The sequence below is a fragment of the Zalophus californianus genome, chromosome 7 (genome assembly GCF_009762305.2).
Source record: "Zalophus californianus isolate mZalCal1 chromosome 7, mZalCal1.pri.v2, whole genome shotgun sequence".
Taxonomy (NCBI): Eukaryota; Metazoa; Chordata; class Mammalia; order Carnivora; family Otariidae; genus Zalophus; species Zalophus californianus.
In genome coordinates, this window is record NC_045601.1 from 135,661,320 (window position 1) to 135,683,407 (window position 22,088).

Consider the following 22,088-nt stretch of genomic DNA (forward strand, 5'->3'; position numbering starts at 1 on the left):
CAAATAAGGCACCACTTGGAGGCAGAGAGCCAGCAGCTAACAAGAGTGACATCTGAGCATCATTTAAAGTGTCATTCATAGCTCTGCTTTGGAAAAGGGATGTTTAGTAAGAAAGAAAAATAATAAATTCTGTTCGATGTAAAACAAAGTTTGGAGCTCCACAGGGTTTAGGGACCGGCAGATAACCTGTAAGACGGTGACAGCAAACAGAGGAGGAAGAGGGAGATCCCCAACACAGAACTAAAGGACAGGAGCGCCTGGGTGGCTCAGTCGGTTAAGCGGCTGCCTTCGGCTCGGGTCATGATCCCAGGGTCCTGGGATCGGGTCCCGCATCGGGCTCCCTGATGAGCAGGAAGCCTGCTTCTCCCTCTCCCACTCCCCCTACTTGTGTTCCTTCTCTCGCTGTCTCTCTCTCTGTCAAATAAATAAAATCTTTAAAAAAAAAAAAAAAGAAAGAAAACTGAAGGACAATATTCTATTCTATTCTATTCTATTCACATAACAATGTGCTACGTTGTCTTTAATGCTGCAAGGGAATACATCACTAACCACAGACACCACAAGGCCTGTGTGACCAAAGGCCTGGCTCAGAAGATTGTAGAGAGAAGTATGGAGAAAGGACCCCAAAGTACCTGGCCCCTTTTCTCCACAACGGCCTGTCCAACGAGCCTCCCTGCCAAAGGTGACCTGCCAAGGACTCACAATCGATTCAGCTAAGAATCAAAGGGGATCATTGTTTAATTAATTTCAGCAGAGTGAACTATCAAATTTTTAGATTTGCAACAGACCTTGGAGATCATCGAGGCACACACTGGAGTTTTCTAGAAGTGACCCATTCCCCGAGGATGAGTAAGTTGGCCGAGGTCACCAAGTTAGGTGGGGAGAACTGGCTTCCGTTTGAGGACCGTTTCTAAGAACTACGGTCAACTAGGCTGATCAAACTTCTTTGGAAATCCACAATATTTTGGTATCGTTTATCGTTTCTTTTAGTTTGGGGCCTTGAATTCCACCCCCAGACCAAGGCTGTATTCATACGGGGCACCATATGTACTTAAAAGATGCTCAATAAATATATGTTGAGTAAGACTTGGAAAACCCCAGTGCCTCTCACCCTCCGCACCCTGATACTCCACTACAGGGTAAGAAATCTGCCATCAGATCAAATCGACTGTCTCGTGTGTGAGTAATCCCTTATGCTCTCAGCTAAAAGCAATGTCTGGAAGACCTAGTCTGTTGGTCATTTGTGTGTTCAGTTGTTCAGATTTTTTTTTTCCCCTCCTTTTTGGTCTTTTTTAACCACAAATGTACTCAGATCCCACTGCTCTGCAAATTTCAGGAACAAACACACTAAGTACATTTCGTTGTTCTCTTGGCTCTCCATCACTAAAACAACATTTTCTCAAACAACCTGGTTGCTTGGGCTGTAGAGAAACAGCCAGGCACTTGAATAAGCTGTCCTGAGACACCAAATAAACGATGATTGATGAAATCTAGAGCTAACGAATGCCAAGTCCTTCGGATGACTTACCCACAGCCGTTTGTGTTTGAAGACCATCCGCGCAGGCTGAAGTCTACTCCTTCTCGCTCATGGTCTGTAGCAGCATAACTTTTGAGGCCTCAGAATAAATTCTTTCATTTTGCTCCAGTATGCTACAGAAAAGAAAACAAAACAAGTCAGAATGAAAAATGCCACTTCAAGCAGTTAGTTGGTATTCAGGGGGAAATCCCTGGCTTCTCTCAGATGTATATTTTATAACCTCAAACAATCATGTTAATTATCAGAACGAAGCAATCACACAACTCATCTACCTATGGAGCCCTGAAATACCAGAGTGGGGGAAGAAGAAAGAAAACAGAGCACCTGCTGGGGTAGGTAGTACATCTTGAAAATTATGATATATACCACTGGGAACATGCCCGCAAAATTTCAACCTTACTAACTGAAATAAGTACACAGAGAAGGATTCACGATGTTTAATAATTCAAGATAACTGATGTTTAGTCATCAAGGGTAGGAAGTGGAGAAAGTTTTGTTTCGAATTAAAATTCATCTGATTCTGCCCATTAAAGACTCAGACTCACTGAGCTACTATTAATATCTTTAAATGCTGTTAGGATTGAACCAAAAAAAGATGCAGCGTTAGAAAGAGGAAATTTTCTATTTTGCACCACAAATAGGTAATTGATGGGTGTTCACTCTGACTCAATACATCTCGATAAAGAACTGCCCCAGCCAAGTTGGAAGGTAGCATTTACTTTACACGCTGGATATGAAATGAATGGTTAAAATATGCATGTCTCTTTACCCTACTCAGAGCACCTGACAAAAGCCTACACATTAGAATTGTGTGTGGCTCTGAAAAGTTCTCTTCTGCCTTGTGAGCTTATACTGTTCACTTGTCACCGGGTGCTGTTCTAGCTCCTCCCAATGCTCAGACAAGTCCACCCCACTGTTTTCTGACAATGGCCATCTGAGCCTGGAAATGGTCTTCAAAAGATGTCTGCAGCCTCTGCTAGCCTCTTGCTAGCTCTTCCTCATCTGTTTTTGAAAGCACACTGCAAGACTGCCATCCAGCTCTCTCACTACGATGACTGCATCCCACTTGGGACGCCAAACTCTACGCATTTCCAAAGGTCCTGAGGCCACCGCCAGGTAATCATCCAATGACCCAGTTGTAAGAGAGAGGATATACCTTCATGCCTCACTAGGTGACTGCGTGAATAATCAATTCCTTGAAAGCCTTCTGAAGCTATTATTTTATAGAAGACTCAACGGGTTTGAGAAGAACTTTTGGGGGGTTGTGTCTATCTGTGGTTAAATGCGTGTAGGCATTCAGAACTTCTGAGGAGGAAGAGAAAGCTGCTCTTGGGTAATGTTTAAACAAGTGAGTTGAGTTGAAGCCCATTATATTTTCAGTCTAGTTGGAAGAGCGACTGCCTGAAAATGGCAAAGTCTTTTTTATTTTCTTGATGCTATCAATACCCACCGAAAGTGGGGTTGTCACGATTTTATTAGTCTTCAGAGCGGCTTTCATGAAATGTAACTCCGCTCCCACTCAAATGTGTAACAGTAACATATTGCTACAAATCAACATAAGCCAGGAAGTTCAAAGCATGACAAACTGTCTTTATCTTACCGTTTGGGTAAAAACAGAATTTTAAAGGGAGGGGGAAGATTTAAGTGAGCCCACTGCGCGTTACTGGCTGAAATTAATCTTCTCCTACTAAAAATAAACTGCTGCCTTTCTTTCATTTGTTACCAGCGTTCTGTCTTGGTATTTTAACTGGGAGGGTCTCTGTCATCTGGTTCACAATTCTTCTGCAAAGAAGCTGCCGGCCCAGGGTGGCTGATGGCACACAAGTTAATCTGGGCCTCAAGCAAACTCAGGGTTTAATCACTCGTGCCCACTGACTCACTGAATGGTGTTGGTTCGAAAAGTTTACCCGAAGCTCAGTACCTTCTCGCGGTACTCTTTCTTTTCCTGTGCTGCTTTTGCCTAAAGAAAGACATCCACTTCTGGACTAGATTTTGTCACCACGTGGAGCAAAATTATCTGGGAGAGGCAGAATGGCTCCCTCATTAGCTCAGGGCCCTTCCCTGGCTGCCAAAGCCAGGTGTCCAGAGGGGCAAGTCACACTATTTGGAGAGAAGAAAAAAAAAAAAAAGGAGGAAAAACGGGAAAACGAGGCCTGATCTAAGTGACAAGACTTTCCATTCTTACCTCTGTAGATGTGAAGGAGTTGGAAGTGATTCATTTTGTGATTTAGAGCCGACCCTCAATTACACATGGTGCACCACGTGGGAGACGATTTTTGTCAAAAGAAAAACCACTGAACATTCTATACCCCTCCTTTTAAGCAATAATTTCAATATGCTTTCCTCTTTCAGCCAGCTTTTCAGCAGTGCTGCTAATAACCAACACAACAAACTGGCTTGAGTTTAATCTCCTTCGCCTACGCATTCTTGTTTGCCAGTTGAAGCTATAAATAGAGATAAGACCAAAAGTCTAGAAAGAAGAACAGAACACCAGGGGACTAGAGCATTCACAGATCTGCCTGAACACTGAAAGTTCTCTTTATAAACAAGGATTCCAGTCCAGATGATACCCTTACAGGGTCTGAAATTCAATAAGCGTTTTTGTGATAATTTTCTGAAACACTTATAAATAGGCAGCAGCAGCGGACTAGCTCAACATGTGTCAGAAGCAGTGGCTCAAAACCCATGAGGTTTGTTTTTTTGTTGTTGTTGTTCTTTCTTTTCACCTCAGTTTTGCCACTAACTGGATTTTTCAACTTAAGCACCATCTCCTAAGTAGAATTAGTTCCTTATCTATCAAATAAAGGGATATAAGTAAAAGTTCTCCATAATTAATCCCCGATTAAAATTCAAGCGGCTTTTACATGTGTTGGAGTATACCGTATCAAATGAGATCTCTAAAAACACAATTGTATCTTATATGACCTGTTAGGTACATCGCCATTCTAAAATTCAACAATTAGACGCAGCGTAAGAAAGAAAAAAGAGGGGCGCCTGGGTGGCTCAGTTGTTGGGCGTCTGCCTTCGGCTCAGGTCATGATCCCGGGTTCCTGGGATCGAGCCCCGCATCGGGCTCCCCGCTCTGCGGGAAGCCTGCTTCTCCCTCTCCCACTCCCCCCCCATTTGTGTGCCCTCTCTCGCTATGTCTCTCTCTGTCAAATAAATAAATAAAATCTTAAAAAAAAAAAAAAAAGAAACTAACAGGTTCATTGTGAAATACCACTTCAGTGGGGAATGGGTGTTCTAGTTAATAAACAGGGCTGGGAAAACTAGCTCTTTATTCGGAAAGAGTCAGATCCCCATCTTACACAATCCAGAAAATAAATTCTAGTCAATTAAAAAAACATACAAATGTGTGTTTCCACAGATGTACATATATAGGGTATTTATTATACATATATACATCATTTTATACAATTAAACACAGAAAAATAATTTTATAATCATGAGAGGCCCTGTAGGCCATTGCAGAGACTCTGACTTTTTACTTCAAGTGACACAGGAAGACACCCGAGAATTATGAATGGAGTGGTATAAAGATCTGCCTTATGTTTGAAGGGATCATGCTGTCTGTTGGGAAGAAGAGACCAAAAGGGGGATAAGGCTAAAAACAGGGAGCCCAGTTAGGTGACTGCAAAAATTCAGGTGAGACACCCAATACATGGACTAATAAGGTGGTGATACTGGGGGGAGGAGGTAGGGAGAACTGGTGAGGTTCTGGGTACATTTTGAAGATCAAGTTGACAAGTGGTATAAGAGAAAGAATGTATTTTGAAGGTCAAGTTGACAAGTGGTATAAGAGAAAGAAAAGAGTTAAGGAGGATCCATTCAAGTTTTTGACCAGATCATCTCTAAGAACGGTGTTGCCATTCACCAAAACGGTGAATGAGATCATGGTTCGAGAAGCAGGTGTTGGGAGCTCCATTTTTGCACGTTAGGTCTAAGCTGCCTAATAGACATCCTGGGGAGATACCACATAGACAGTAGGATATGGCAGATACCAAGTAGCCAGTAGGATGTGAAAGTTTGAAATTCGCAGACATGTGGACAGAAGACACAAGTTAAAGCACGAGTAACTGTCACAGGTGGGTCCCAAGATCACAACTCTTGGTGTGATTCATGCCTGTGTACAGTCCTCTCCCCTTGAGAATAGACTAGATTGAGCCATTCTTGTCTAACAAATGGAGGGCAGCAAAGGCAATGGGATGTCATTTCCAAGATTAGCTGACAAGACTGGCTTCCATCTTGGATGCTCTAGAACATCCTCTCCAGGGTTACTCACAATGGGGGGCGGGGATTGGCTGCCCGGCTGTGAAGCCATCCTGTGGAGGGGCCCCACATGGCCTGCTAGCATCTATGTGAGTGAGCCTGGAAGCAGATCCCCAACTCCCCCCACCCCACCTTCAGATGAAACTGCAGCCTGGGCTAATGCATGGCTTGACTGCAATGTTACAGAGGGCCCGAGCCTGAGACACTGATCAAAAGTGTGCCCTGGTTCCTACTTACAGAAACTGTGAGATAATAATTATTTGTTGTTTTAAGCCACCAACTTCTAGGGTAATTTGTTACACAGCAATAGATAACTAATACACTTATGATGTGCAAAGCACTATTCGAGGAATTTTATACGACTTTTTACAGTTGGGAGAAACTGAGTCACAAAGAAGTTGCATCACTTGCCCAACACCACACATATGTGATGGAGGTGGGAATCCAACTCAGGCCAACTGACTCCAGAGCTGAGGCTCCTCTGTGACTGCAAGACAAGACCCCTCGGAGATAACCTTTTCTACCTCAGATGTGCATACGTGAAACACGACTTCTCCACTGCAGTAAGTGCTAATATCATAGAATTTATAAAAACAAGGGCCAGTGTGATCTTCACCAAACTTCTTGTCACATAGCTCTCCAATCCTACTTTCGATATCCCAAATATACTAGAGTATACACTCAACTGTTGAAGATGGAAAGGTGGCCTCTTGCTATCTGAAGAGTAACCTCCCCCTGGTCCTTTAATTTCCATCTGGTTCATCTGTTTGATTTAACTGTGAGAGAATTTCCAGAATAGTTTGCAAATGCTTTAATATAAATTCCTATGGACTGAATGTCCTTTTTCACCTTTGAAGAGCTCCCCCTAAAACTACTCAGTGGTGAAAAAAACACCAAGATACTGGATAAGATAGCCACAGTATTTCCACTTCAATTTTTTTAGATAATAAGGGAAAACTGATTTCCAGTTGCCAAGAGAGAGTCACTAAGGATTCAAACAATATTATGGGTTTTTTTTTTTAAGATTTTATTTATTAGAGAGAGAGAGAGAGTGCATGAGTAGGGGAGGAGAGGGGGGTGGGGAGACGAGCAGAGGGAGCAGCAGACTCCCCGCTGAGCATGGAGCCCCACCGGAGGCTTGATCCCAGGACCCTGAGATCATTAGGACCTGAGCTGAAGGCAGACGCTTAACTGACTGAGACACCCAGGCAGCCCCCAAACAATATTACATTTCTAAGTAGGAACTGGTAAGACCAAAACATCAAGAACAAAAGCTTTTGAACTACATGAAGTACAGTTACTACTGTCCCTTTAGTTTTTATAACAAATTAAGACTTTTCCATTTTTTCCCTGATACAGGCATGTGAAATAGAGAAAGTCAAAGAAGCGATCTCTGTACTTCCATAGAAATTTAGAGAGGCACTGTGGCCAGAAAGGAGACTGCTGCTGGCTGTTGTATCCTCCTTATTTTTTAGGAGGAGAATGCCCATCACGTAGTAGCCAGGAACACGTTCATCCATACGGTGGAATCCTTTTCTTTTGTTTTAACTGTGATGATTATGCCCACAACCAATGGAAACCAAAGAACTGGAAAGAAAGAATCATAAAAAAAAAAAAAAAACCCACCGTCATTTATAAATCTTTCTGTTACAAAAAGCGACTGTGTTTTATAAAGGCATATGACGCATCACCACAGGTATTTTTTGCCATTTAAAAATACCGAACAGTAGTGACAGCCCTGCGGCTAGGCTGTCAGGACTAACCTGCAATTTGGACAATTTGTGTGGCGATGACATTATGCGCTCTTGTGACCCAGGGAGCAGATGCTCCTGATTAACACACAAAAATGTCGAAAACAGAGTTTCGCAAGCACATGTGTTTGCATAGGAAAAGACAGCTTTGACGATTATGCGCAAAACAGTATCCACTGATGAAGGATGGGTGGTTTTCTTTTTAAGAAAAGAGAGTCCGTCAAATTAATTGGTAAGCTTCCATAGGCCTTCTTCTAAGCAAAGTATGGATGTGACAGAAAGTGATAAATCTTGCTTTTTATTTTTTTTACTGTTGAAAAAAGTATAATGAAGAATTTACAGTTTTTTATTATGTTAGGTTAATCACCATACAGTACATCATTAGCTTTTGATGCAGTGTTCCATGATTCGTTGTTTGTGCATAACACCCAGTGCTCCACAGGGAGAGGGTAGCACGTATCATGTACTGGCCAGGGTGTTCAGTGGGACGCCATATTCCATGGTGAAACATCATGTCATGCTAAAAATAAAATGGGGACAAGAAAGGCTGGGGATACGTCAGGGAAACACTTTTGGGGCCACTGATGTACTGACAGGTACTGTAAATCTCAAGGAGGAAAGAAAGCGTGCAGCTGGGCCCAAAATACATTTGACCACAGAACACTTTCTCCAGAAAAAATAAGCAACCAGCAGACATGCACTGACCAAAATGCAACCTAGTAAACAATACAAGAGGTCAGCGGGTCTCAAACTTTATGGTTGCAAGTCCCCTTTGCATCCCTAAAATGTATCCAGGATCCCAAAGAGCTTTTAATTAGGCAGATGGTGTCACACAATATTTATGGTATTAGAAATTAAGACTGTGAATAACTTGAAATACGTTAAAATTAACTCATTTACGATAAATATTAATATACCCATTGCATGTTACATAAAATATCGTTATGAAAAAGCAACTATACTTTCCAAAATAGTAAGAAGAGTAACAATAGTAAGAAGAGTAACAATGATTTAAACGTTTGCAAACCTCTTTAATATTTGGCTTAACAGGGGAGCCTGGGTGGCTCAGTCGGTTAAGGGCCCAACTCCTGATTTCAGCTCAGGTCTTGATCTCAGGGCGGCGAGCTCAAGCCCTGCACTGGACTCCATGCTGGGCATGGAGCCTACTTAAAAAAATAATAAAATCTTTAAAATATATATATCTGTCTTAACAGAAAAAAGTTAAGTTCTCAAATGTGCCTCTGAATTTAATTTTTTGTGATACATAGTTTGGTCAGCATGTAGGCTGGAGGTAGCCATGAAGGGCCAGTAGGAAAGGGCACTCTGTCAAGAAAACATCTGTTTACTTGGATTCTTCCAGGTAAGAACCTGGGAAAGGTGTTCACTTTTAGACTTCTTTAGCAAATGCTTTCTTTTAATAATCCAGGTTTTAATAATCTACTAAGGATTTGTTTTAACTGAAGACAATAAACTTTTTAAGTACCCTGACCGAGATTCAGAAAGACTTGTTTCATGAAATCAGTTAATAAGGTAGGTATGAATCATAAACCATTAACTATTTATTTAAGAACAACTAAACAACACCGGCTATTTTGGGGTGTTAATGTACACATGCAATAATAATAGTAATAGTAATATTACTATTTGTGGGGGGGGTTGTTTTTTATTTTTTAAGATGGGGAGGTGCAGGCATAGGGGGAGAGAGAAAGAATCTCAAGCAGACTCTGCAGTGAGCGTGGAGTCCGACATGGGGCTTGATCTCACAATCCTGAGATCATGACCTGAGCCCAAATCAGGAGTCACACACTTAACTGACTGAACCGCCCAGGTGCCCCGATAGCTAAAATTTCAGTGCTAAACCCTCAGATTACATTATTTCCTTCAGGCCTTACAACCACCCCAGGTGGTAGACATTTGCATCGTTCTACCTTTAATAAATGAAGAAATTGAGGTGAATAGAGCCAAATAACGTACTTAAGGTGCTAAGTGACAGATTTAGGACTCCAGCTTCTGTCTGACACCAAAGACTCTATCTTAACTCCTCGTTTCCAGTTCACGGTTTAGTAATCCAGATTCTTCCTCTGGCCTTTATTCCAAAAAAAAATCATGAAGTATCTTCTTCCCTTTCCCGTTTCAAAGTGAGTAGCTGCTCGATGAATTACTGTGGAGCCCACATTAATAAAGGTACCTAATGGGAACATTCTTCTGCCTCCCAAAGCAGACAATCCACATTATCCCATGAAAAAGAGAAGTCTCACTCAAAAGCCACATAGGCTGGATGCTGTGAAGCCCAATCTTCTGATTCTGAAAAAGTCGTAAGGACGGAGCACTCGTAATGATGTTCTGGAAACAAAACCCAAGGTACCCTGAGTCCGTACTCCCTCTTCCTTCCTCTGAAAGCACATTCATGAAACAGGGACAGTCGAAACGCCTGTCATCTCTAAACGCCACAATAAGGCAAGGAGAAAGTACAGGCAGACCTCGTTTTATTGCACTGAGTTTCAGGGCGCTTATCAGATACTGTATCTTTTCCAAAGTGAAGGTTGTGGCAACCCTGCCCAGAGGAAGTGTATCAGCGCTGTTTTTTCAGCACAGCATTGGCTCACTTTGTGTCTCTGTGTCACATTTTGGGAATTCTCATCATATTTCGAACTTTTTCATTATTATTACATTTGTCATAGTGATCGGTGATCAGTGATTATGACTCACTGAAAGCTCAGATGATGGTCAGCATTTTTTAGCAAGACGGTCTTTTTAAATTAATATATATATTGTTTTTTAGACATGACATACGCTTAGTAGTCTACAGTATATGGTAAACATGACTTTTGTTATGGACTGGGAACCCAAGAATCCGTCTGACTCATTTTATGGCGGTATTTGCTGTATTGCAGTGGTCTGGAACCAAACCTGAAATGTGTGACATACGTCTGTGCTTCCTTTTCAAGTGCTTTCTTAACCCTTAGCTCCCTTGGGTCACGATACACCTGTCCTCCCCATTATTTCCTTAACCTCAATGGCTTTCCTTCTGCTACCCCAGAATCATTTAAAACATACCGAACACCTTCCTAGATCAGTATTAATCATTTTCCACCACCCAGCTCAAGACAGCTGTCCTCCCAGAACTACCCCTGCCCCCTTTCCTCAAAGCTCCTTGGGCAGGGAATCCCACCACCCCTGTGGGCTTACTGGTGCACTCCCTGACAGTGGGTAACGCAGCTTCACCTGCATCAGTCTTGTCTTTCGCAGCTATAAGTAGATGGTGAACGTTCTCAAGACCTTCTGGAGAAGCTCACAGCACTTCACAAGGGCCAAACACAACATATCATGCTTGCTTGTATTTTTCTTGATTGGGTGAAGACTAAAGGACACAGGAGTATAATTTTATGTCAGTTTTATTTTTAAATATCTTTAGATTCTTCAGTCCTGAGATTAAACAAAAAATGGCAGTGGAATTCAGCCAGAAATTATAGATATTTTTAAAGAGAATAGTGGTCTACAGTATCATCAATGGTGGTCACTTAAAACCCCATGCCAGTTTATTTGTGACATTCTCAGAGTAGACAGAATTAGGTCCATCCTAATGTGAACTGATTTGAGAAGAAAGCAGGATTAAAAAAAAAAAAAAAAGGTGACTTCGGGATATACCCAGAAATCCATCGATTGTGTCTCACCCTTTCTAAATGCTCAGCCATTCTTAATGACACCCACTACCTACACTTCCATGTCCCACTGAAATGTTCTGTATATCTGTTTTCAATATGAGTACCCAAACTGGCATGGAGCTTTTTAATGGATAGGTCTACGCACCACAGACTACAGAACACAGAAGAATCCAACTCATTCTCTTGGCACCATAATTACTCTTGGAAAAATTAGGCTACATACTTTGCAAAAATGGTATGATCTAGGGGCGCCTGGGTGGCTCAGTCAGTTGAGTGGCTGACTCTTGGTTTCTGTTCAGGTCATCTCAGGGTTGTAAGATCAACCCAGCGTCGGGCTCCACGCTCAGCATGGAGTCTGCTTGTCCCTCTTCTTCTGCTCCTCCCCCTACCCCGCCCCAGCTCACTCAAGGGTATGTGCTCTCTTTCTCAAATAAATAAATAATCTTTCTCAAATAAACAAATAAATAAAATCTTTTTTTAAAAAAAATGGTATGATCTAATATCTGGTGATAACAACACCTGATAATCCTTCTATATTATGTCAAACTTACAAGGGCATTTCATTCCCCAAAACCGCCCTTTCTCTCAGACCAACCAAATAAATTGGAGGCTTGTGTATTTATAAGTGACATGGTTAGGAGCAGGCCTGTTTTGTTTTTTTACCATGCCAAACTTCTGCACAGAAGAATGGAAAGCCACCACAATGGTGCATCTCTAATTATTGTCACAGACTATCTAACTTAAATACCTGGGTTTCCATTTGTGAGCGCCATGACTGGATTTACAGAACCATGCAAATTTTGGCCTTCCTCTGAAACCTAACAGCCCCGATCTTAACCTTCTTTATCATTCTTGGTGGAAATTTTCAACAACCACAAAGGTGGGGAAAAGGGTGTGTTGCATACTGACTTCTTAGTCATATTTCCTGATGTTGCCATTTTAGTATACTTTAAATATTTACTTATGGCAACACTGAAGTAATTATAGTTTCTGAAGCACTGTTCTCTTTCTGTCTTGGTAGACCCTGCCGTGTGCTGTACCACAAAAGAAAGTTCTCTGAATCACTGCCATTATTTAGTGAAGGGCTGATGTTCTTACTTGGTGAGCACTTCTCCCCAATGCTCTCAAAATCTGAAGTGAGCAATCTTAGGCTAGCAATTTTTTTTTTAAACTGCCTTTCATATTATACACTAGGACAGCTCTAAACTAACACTTCCTTTTTGTCTCCCTCCACATTCACATCGGTGGTACCCACACAGCCCTGAGCACCTGACACCTCAGATCCCCAACCCCTTGAGTGAAGCTCAAGGAGCCACTAGCTATGACCCCCAACCAAGAAGGGGTAAGCTACAGGATCAAAAGGAAAAAAGAAGTGATATAATGCTGCATGGTGAGAAAGACTCTGAGGTCCCATCCGTTTTAGGGATCCACTAAGCCTGTTCCTGGTACCCCAGCATCACTGAGATGCTGAAATTATGAACTCCCAGATTCAACACTCTGCCTTCCCCCTTATTTCACAAGTGAGCTGGTTCCCAATCCTATCAATTCTACTTCCTGGCTCCACTTCTGGAACATTTCCCTTTCCACCTGCCTGGCACTACTGCTCTGCTCTCACCCACCTCTCCTGCCCGCCCACCTAGATGCTTGACGGTCCTCCTGCTCTTCCAACCAACTCTCCAGAGCGCCCCCAAACAGATCTCGCGACTGCCTTCCCCGACGGAACCGAAAACCATGGATAACTACAGCATACTCTTGAAACTATCCCTGAAGAGGAAGGGGGAATGTGAACCACACATCAGTAAATCACATTTTGTGATCCCAACCACCCTTCCCCTTTTGTTGTGAATGCGTCATTAAGAAGAGATCTGGAGAACATAGATGTGGAGACACGTAAAAGGCCAAGAACCAGTGTTTCATTCACAGATTTTTTTTTCCCTCTGGGTTTTCTTGGCTCATCTATATTTTGGGCCAGTTGTTGTTGTTTTTTTTTTTTTTTAAAACTCAATTTGACTTTTAATCATTAAGAATAATCCTAGAAGCATGTCCTGTTAGGCGCTGCCAAGTTGCACTGATATGCTTCATTACTGCTTGAAAGGCCACATATTAAAAACACTACTAGAAGTCAAGTTAAAGAAAATGAAAACATAATGATCTGGGATATTATTTTTAAAAGCAGTTACTAAAACAGAAACAAATGTTATTTTAAATCTCTGGCTCAGTGTAAACTGACAAGATATGAATATGAATTCTACCAAGTAACATACAGCAACTGCTTCTCCCCCCAACCCCACGCCAACAACCCCACTTTACATTTCACTTGGATATGACATGTGGAACGTATCATCCAGCTTACAAACCACCCCTCATTCAAGGAGATTCGCTCCAACTCATTTTTGATATCGTGACATCATTAACTTTAAAAAGCTCAGTAAATCACGATTCTTATAGCTGATGTGACAAAAAGTCACAGCAAAGTTTAAAATTTCTAAAGCAACTGAGGAACAACATCCGAAAAACTGTAAGATGATGACATCCTTGTCAAGAGAGGTGAGTCAAGTCATCGGCACATTTCTTATGGTGCTTTGTAAGGAAATTCTGCCAGGCACTTGTCTGGAGTAGAGGAAACCTTCTCTGATACGGATCACGCCCTCGGGAAATTGAGCCTCCATCTGGGAAGACAGATGGAGGTATAGTACGAGAACAAGAGAAAAGCTTTGGAATTTTAGAGGAGGAAGCCATTTTAGGCAGGAAAGGGTTCAGGGAAGGTTCCATAAGGAAGGTGGGTGGCCTTCAGGATCAGATGGATGGGCATTCTGAACTCGTGTTTCCATTCCTAAAATGTCCCAGGACTAGCTCAAACTAATCAGGTTGTTCCTCAAGCTAGTATTTGCGGATCAACTACTGTGTGTTAAGAAATTCACAAATGTTGTGTTCAAATAAACTCAAAATGATAGCCTGGTTGTAACTGGTTTAAAAAGGACTTGGAGACTCATCGACATTCCCAAGAGTCACTAGTTCTCCTTAAATATTAGGAAGCCTTTAAATGGTGTTTTGATCAGTGTAACAATTACACAGAGAGGATGACAGTCTTAACAAGAACAACCAAGGGTCAAAATCATTATGTATTTTGAATATAAATATGACTTAATTGAAGAAGGATTTAGATCTGCCAAAAACAAATCACATGTCCCCCAATATAACTGAAATGACAAGAATGTCAATAAACATATTTATTCTGTCCTCTAAGATCAATATTATGCAATGATTTAATTTTGCACTGAATTATCAAAATATATATTTGCTTTAAAATAGTTATTAACATTTTGTTTCTCAAAATGTGATCCAAGAACCTTTTATGTCGAATGTGTCACAGGAGAGTGGCTCACGAAAAATACAACCCCTGGGCATGTCCCTGATCCATTCATCAGGCTCCTCAGGCCCAGGAATCCTAATTTTCAACAAGCTCTCTCCTTACCCCCAAGTGAGGACTGGCTGCATATTTAAGTTTTCAAACCCCCTGCCTGTAGCTTCCTCCCCTATGTGTTTCCCTCTCCTTTTCTCTTTTATTGTAATGTGTCTTTGCCAATTTAAAGAATTACCTTTCAACATCCTCCAAATGTTTTCTGTGTCACCCTACATTGACCAAAAGGAAAACTGCTTCTAAAACACTGAAATTAGGGGCGCCTGGGTGGCTCAGTTGTTAAGCGTCTGCCTTCAGCTCAGGTCATGATCCCAGGGTCCGGGGATCGAGCTCCGCATCGGGCTCCCTGCTCAGCGGGAGGCCTGCTTCTCCCTCTCCCACTCCCCCTGCTTGTGTTCCCTCTCTCACTGTGTCTCTCTGTCAAAAAAATAAAATCTTTAAAAAAAGAAAACACTGAAATTATACTACTGAAAAGAGGATGTCAGTAGCCCCCCCTTATTCATGGGGGTTACATTCCTAGACCCCGAGTGGATGCCTAAAGCCACAGACAGTATCAAACCCTATATATACTATGTTTTTCCCCCATACGTACATACCTATGATGAAGCTTGTTTGTATTGAATTAATGTATAATCTTATATTACTTTCAGTCATATAAGACAGTGATGCAATATTTTTTTCTATATTAGGAAATTATCACAACAGGTCTAGTTACCATCTTTTGCCAAATAAACTTATCACAATATTATTGACTATATCCTTTTGCTGTACATTACATATCTGTGACTTATTTATAACTGAAAAACTGTATATATTAATCCCCATCACCTGTTTCAACCATCCACCCACCTCTATTTTGATAGAAATTGTACTGAATCTGTAGGTTGCTTTGGGTAGTACAGATATTTTAGCAGTATTTTTTCTTCCAATCCGTGAGCATGGAGTGTTTTTCCATTTCTTTGTGTCATCTCCAATTTCTTTCATCAGTGCCTTATAGTTTTTAGAGTACAGGTCTTGCACCTCTTTGGTTAAATTTATTCCTAGGTATTTTTTTTTTTAACTTTTAAAAAAGCTTTTATTTAAATTCTAGTTAGTTAACATACAGTGTAATATTGGTTTCAGGAGTAGAATTTAGTGATTCATTTCTTACATATAACACACAGTGCTCATCAGGTATTTTACTCTTTTTTTATGCAATTCTAAATGGGATTGTTTTCTTGATTCCTCTTTCTGATAGTTCATTATAAATATATTGAAACACAACAGACTGCTATATATTAATTTTGAGTCCTGCAACTTTACTGAATTCATGTATTAGTTCTAACAGTTTTTTGGTGGAAGCTTTAGGGTTTTCTATGTACAGTATCATGTCATCTGTAAACAGCAACAGTTTTATTTCTTCCTTTCCAATTTGGATGCTTTTTATTTCTTTTTCTTGCCTAATTGCTGTGACTAGGATTTCTAATACTATGCTGAATAAAGGTGGCTTAGAGCAGGCATCCTTGTTTTGTTCCTATTCTTAGAGGAAAGGCTTTCAGCTTTTCACCACTGAGTATGATGTTAGCTGTGGGTTTGTCATATATGGCCTTTATTTTGTTGAGGCACATTCCCTCTATGCCTGCTTTATTGACAGTTTTTATCATAAAAGAATGCCGAATTTTGTCAATTGCTTTTTCTACATCTACTGAGATTATCATATGATTTTTATCCTGTGTTTTATAAACACGGTCTATCATGCTGATTGATTTGTAGGTGTTAAACCATCCTTGCATCCCTGGAATAGATCCCACTTAGTCACGGTACATGATCCTTTGTTCTTTTTCTATTTCTTTAAATGTAAAGCTACATTGTTTATTTGAGATTTTTCTTGTTCCTTTAGGTAGGGCTGTATCACTCTGAACTTCCTTCTTAGAACGGCTTTTGCTCCATCTCAAAGATTTTGGAATGTTATGTTTCCATTTTTATTTGTCTAAAATGTTTTTTGACGTCCTCTTTGATTTCTTCATTTACCTACTGGTTATTTAATAGCATGTTTTTTCCAGTTTTCTTCTTATAATTTATTTCCAGTTTCCTACATTGTGGTCAGTAAAGATATCTGACGTGATTTTAATCTTCTTAAATGTATTGAGAATTATTCTGTGGCCTAACACATGACCTATCCCAGAGAATGTTCCATGTGCACTTGAGAAGAATCTCTATTCTGCTGTTTTTGGATGGAAGGTTCTGTAAAAATCTATTAAGTCCATCCAGCTGGTATAATGTATTATTTAAGGTCAATGTTTCTTTATTTAGATTTTCTATTTAGATGATCTATGTATCGATGTAAGTGGATATTAAAGTCCCTACAATTATTGTACTGTTGTCTATTTCTCCCATTACTTCTGTTAATATTTTCTTAATATTTTGGGGGGCTCCTGTGTTGGTGCATAAATGTCCACAAACTTTTTAAACTTCTTGCTGGACTCTGACCCCTTTATCATCATGTAATGCCCTTCTTTGTCTTTTGTTATACTGTTTTAAAGTCTATTTTGTCTGATAAAAGTGTTGCTACCTCCGCTTTCTTTTCATTTCCTTTTGCATGGTATATTCATCCCTTCAGTTTCAGTCTGTGTCTTTAGGTTTGAAGTGAGTCTCTTATAAGAAGCAGATAGAAGGGTCTTGTTTTTTAATCCATTCAGACACATTATGTCTTTTGATTGGAGAATTTAATCCATTCATACTTAAAGTAATTACTGATAAGTATGTACTTACTGCCATTTTGGTAACTGTTTTCTGGCTGTTTTGTCATTCTGTTCCTTTCCTCTTTTCTTTCTCTCTTCTCTTCTCCTTTGATTGTTTTCTTTAGTGTTAGGTTTAAATGCCTTTCTTTTTTCCTTTTTGCTTTTGTGTATTACTATATGTTTTTTCTTTGTGGTTACAGTGATGTTCACATGGAACATATTATGTAAGGAACAGTTTCTTTTACCTTAATAGTAACTTAAGTGTGAACATATTCCAAAGTTTTATATTTTTACCCCACCCCCCATATTTTATATTTTTAATGACACATTTTACATACTTTTATTTTATGTATCCCTTAATTATTATTGTATTTTTATTGTCTTTTACCCTTCATATTTGCTTTATAAGTGGTTGATCCATTACCTTTATTATTTATTTACCTGTTCCTGTAAGATTTTTACCATAGTATGTTTTCTTACTTATTATTAATTAGTGCCTTTTCTTTTTAACTCAGAGAAGTCCCTCTACCATTTCTTGTAAGGCTAGTTCAGTAGTGATGAACTCCTTTAGTTTTCACTTATCTTGAAAACTCCTAATCTCTCCTTCAATTCTGAATGAGAACCTTGCCAGATAGAGATTTCTTGGTTAGCAGTTTTTTCCTTTTAGCACCTGGAATATGTCACGCCATTCTCTTCTAGCCTGTAAAGTTTCTGCTAAAAAAAAATCTGCTGATAGCCTTATGGGGTTTCCTTTGTATATAGCATGTTGCTTTTATTCCTAAGATTCTCTCTTTATTCTTAACTTTTACTATTTTAATTATAACATGTCTTGCTGTGTTTCTCTTTGTGTTCATTTTTATTTGGAACTCTCTGGGCTTCCTGGACCTAGATGTCTGTTTCCTACTCCAGATTAGGGAAGTTTTCAGTCATTATTTCTTCAATAATTTTTCTGGCCCTTTCTCTCTTTCTTCTCCCTTTGGGAGTCCTATAATGCCAATGTTATTCCACTTGATCATGTCCCAGAAGTCCCTTAAGATATCCTCATTTCTTTTCTTTTTTTTTTAATCTGTCTGGGTATTTTCCATTACTTTGTCTTCCAGCTCACTGATCCATGCTTCTATTTCATCCATTCTTTTGCTGAACCCTCTAATGTATTTTTCAGTTCAGTTTCAACTTCTGTTTGGTACCTGCTTATGTTTTCTATCTCTTTGTTGACATTCTTGCTGTGTTCATCCATTTTTCTTCTGAAATCAGTGAGCATCTTTATGACCATTAGTTCGAACTCTTTATCAGGTAGACTGCTTACTTCCATTTCATTAAGGTCTTTTTCTGGGGATTTGCCTTGTTCTTTGGATTGGAACATATTCCTCAGTCTCCTCATTTTGCCTATCTCTCTGTTTTTGTGTGTGTTAGGAGAAATGACTACCTCCCTAGTCTTGGAGTGATCTTGTATAGTGACTGTTCCATATGGCCCCAAAGCTCAATCTCTGGCTACCAAAGCCAGGTGCTCTACAGTCATTCATGTGTGCTGCATGTGCCCACTGACTATGATAGGGCCATGGCTGCAGCATGGGGCGGGTAGGGCTTGGGCACTCACCAGCTCAACTGTAGCCCACCCACTGCATCGGGAGGGCAGGGCTTGGGGCACTCACCTGGCCCAACTGCAGTTGAGCCACTATGCAGGGAAAGTGGGGTTCAAGCAACTTGCCTGTCCAGTTTCAGTTCTGTCTCTGGGCTGGCTGGGCCAGGCTCAGAGTGGCCAACCAGACCGATTATGGCTTGGCTGCTATGAAGAGAGGGTGGGGCCCAGGGTCACCAGCCCAACTGTGGCTCACTCCACACGGAACGCAGAGATTGGGCACTTACCCCACTGGTTTTGGCTCAGCAGCTACACAGGTTGGGTGGGGCTCAGGGTGTGAGCCTAGGCCTGTTGCAGCTCCTGTGCTGCATATGGTAGGCAGAGCATGGGGCACTCGCCCAGCTTGGTTATGTTGCGGTGTGGGCAGAGCACACCCTCTAGTTCTGGCAGGCCAGAGGAAGGGTGTCAAAAGTGGTGCCCGTTGGCTCCTTCACCAGCAAGTTGGAATGAGATTGTAAAAATGTCATCCACCAGCATTTCCATCCCCCAGATAAAGTCCCTGCAGGCTCCTGCCTCTCCAGCAGCAGCTTCAACGTTAGTAAGTGGGTCTCCTTCACTGCTGGTCTAGAAGATTTTCAATATATTGATTTTGTGCTGGATCTGAGGGCAAGTGGGTCTGCACATGAGACCTTACAGAACAGGATCTCCATTCCTTATAGTTCTATAATTCTCCTGGGTTAATCCCCATTGATTTTCAAAACCTGAAGTTTAGGGGGCTTATCTTTCTGGAGCCAGCCCACAAGGTCAGGATGTGTGATCCCGTCAGTCCCCGAGGGAGTGTTCACGATTTTGGGGTCCTTCTAGCTTGTACGTGATGTGGTCTGTCTCTCAAAATATCTTACTGTACTATACCCACCCTTCTTCTTGGGATGATGGAAGATGATAAAAGGATGCATGATGAGATGAAGTGAGGTGAATGGGGTAGGCATTGTGACATAGCATTAGGCTAATGTTGACCTTCCAGGGATATGCCAGAAGGAGGATCATCTGCTTCTGGACCACAGTTGACCACAAGTAACTGAAACCATGGAAAGCGAAACGACGGATGGGGGGGGCGGTGCGAGCAGGGAGGAGAGACTACTCTATTTCAAACAATTCTTACAATTCCTCTTTTTTTTATGTATCTAGCTTGAGTCAGCAAAATGCGGTCCTGGCAAATGCATTGGGTTCTGCAGTAGGCAGAAAAATGCCCCCCTCCCAAAATGTCCACATCCTGACGCCCATAACCTGTGAACATTACCCTGCATTGAAAAAAGGAATTCCACAGATGTGATGCCGTTCAGAACCCTGGGGTGAACATCCCGGATTACACAGGTGGACCTAATGTAATTGCAAGGGTCCTCAGGAGCGGAAGAGGGAGGCAGAAGAATAGAGTGAAGGGATAGGTGACTACAGGGAGATGCTGTGTTACCAGCTTTGAAGGTAGGGAAAAGGGCCACAAGCCAAGGAATACAAGTGGCCTCTAGGAACCAGAAAAGGCTACGACATGGATTCCCTCCATAAGGACTGCTGCCCTGCAGACGCTTTGACATTAGCCTGGTGAGAACCTGTGTTGGATTTCTGACCTACAAAACCATAAGACAGTAAATCTGTGCTGTCTTCAGCCACCAAGTTTATGCTAGTTTGTTGCAGCAGCAATAAAAAAAATGAATGCAGGTCCTTTGAAGGAAAAAAACGATAAACACACAGGTTACCTCTAACAGAAACGCCATGGCCCAGGGGCCCATACAGTTTTCAGTCTTCCCAAGCACGTAAAAGACAGAATCTCAGATGTTCCCTTGGGTACAACTGAGCTATGGCCCCAAAAGTTTCAAACACTGCCACTTCCTCTATCCACCTCTCCCCTTATCCCGCTCACACCTGCGGCCTATCTTCTCACCGTCCACCACGACAGGTTGGTGGATCACCTTGAAAAAGTACAAAGAAGAGAGGATCGAAGCCAGGGTTTCTCAGCTCTAGCACTATTGACATTTGGGGCCAGATCATTCTTTTGTCGTGGGGACTGTTCTGTGCACAGTGGGATACTTAATAGTATCTCTGATCTCTACCCACTAGAGGCCAATAGACCTACCCCACTCTCCCCCACTTATGACAACCAAAAATGGCTGCAGACATTGCCCAATGTCCTCTGAGCGGGAAGAAGTGGCCCCCGGCTGGGATCCCCCAGTCTCAGGCCCATTTACCTAGCGCTCCATTGCTCTCTCCCTCCACCCTCCTGATGGAGGGAGAAGCCTCCAGCATGTGTGTATATATACACTCTTACATTGCAGCTGGTCTCATTCAAACTAGTTTCCCACGAATTCAGTCTGTTTGGCAGTTCAAAACAGCTCTAAGTCAGAACTCAACCACAGGCTTTTTTAATGGCCACACTACACATATTCCCAGCCACAGGCAACGGAAACATGACTGTTCCACAATGACCCACAACCCAAACCTGCCAATGAGCTCACAATCCATTCTGCCACTAGAAAGGCTAACTAGGCCAAAGCTCGCTACCATTTGACTGTTACAAGTAACTTTTTAAAGCCCTCTGTAACTTTATTACCTAAACATCATTAATAAAAGTCCTTTCCATCAGAAGGTTTAACACAGCATAAATCAAATAGGAGATGACTGAAAGCCTGACCAATGGCAGAACAGATGTTCTGGAATCGGATCTTGGGAAATAGCCACTGTCCGGGAATAAGAAGCCAGTCTACTAGAAACACAGACAATGTCCTCGGCAAGTTCTAAGAAAAGGACTTAAACAAAGATGTTAAAAGATCCTGTTTTACGTAATTCTTAATTCTGCTCAGACTTGCCATTTCAATTTCCAAAATAACAAAACAGTAAATGGGAAACACAGGTCCTGTTCTTCCTGGAATCTGAAACAAGACTACAGTTTCCAAAATGGGATGTGAAATTCACAGGATCACCATTAGTCTAACTGAAAGCCAGAGCCTTCTGGAGGGAGGTGGCTCTCCAGAATGTTCTTTCAGGCATGTTAGCATACACATCCCTGGTACCTACAAGTAACCAATGGCTTTTTAACCGATCAGTTAACTACAGTCTCTGTAGATTAATCCTCCATCCACGACTGCTGTATC

The 22,088-nt window shown here is 41.3% G+C and overlaps 1 protein-coding gene and 1 long non-coding RNA gene across 15 annotated transcripts in view; one reads left to right on the plus strand and one right to left on the minus strand.

Annotated features, from left to right (window-relative positions):
* Nucleotides 1–22,088, minus strand: part of ATXN1 (ataxin 1) — a 397,428-nt gene that overhangs the window by 293,542 nt on the left and 81,798 nt on the right. For 11 of the 13 annotated variants that reach the window (XM_027603224.2, XM_027603222.2, XM_027603221.2 and 8 more), the window contains one exon: nucleotides 1,529–1,650. The gene's annotated coding sequence lies outside the window, so the exon portion shown is untranslated. Of the gene's footprint in view, nucleotides 1–1,528; nucleotides 1,651–9,531; nucleotides 9,633–10,782; nucleotides 10,899–22,088 lie in introns of those variants that run through there. The other 2 variants (XM_027603231.2, XM_027603232.2) reach the window with 2 other exon arrangements.
* On the plus strand, nucleotides 5,844–7,297 carry LOC113927414. Of its 2 annotated transcripts, none has more exons than XR_003521625.1 (3): nucleotides 5,844–5,895; nucleotides 6,179–6,369; nucleotides 7,166–7,297. It is a non-coding gene; the product is annotated as an uncharacterized LOC113927414 (long non-coding RNA). The 2 variants fall into 2 exon arrangements; XR_003521626.1 differs by lacking the exon at nucleotides 5,844–5,895 and adding an exon at nucleotides 5,922–6,050.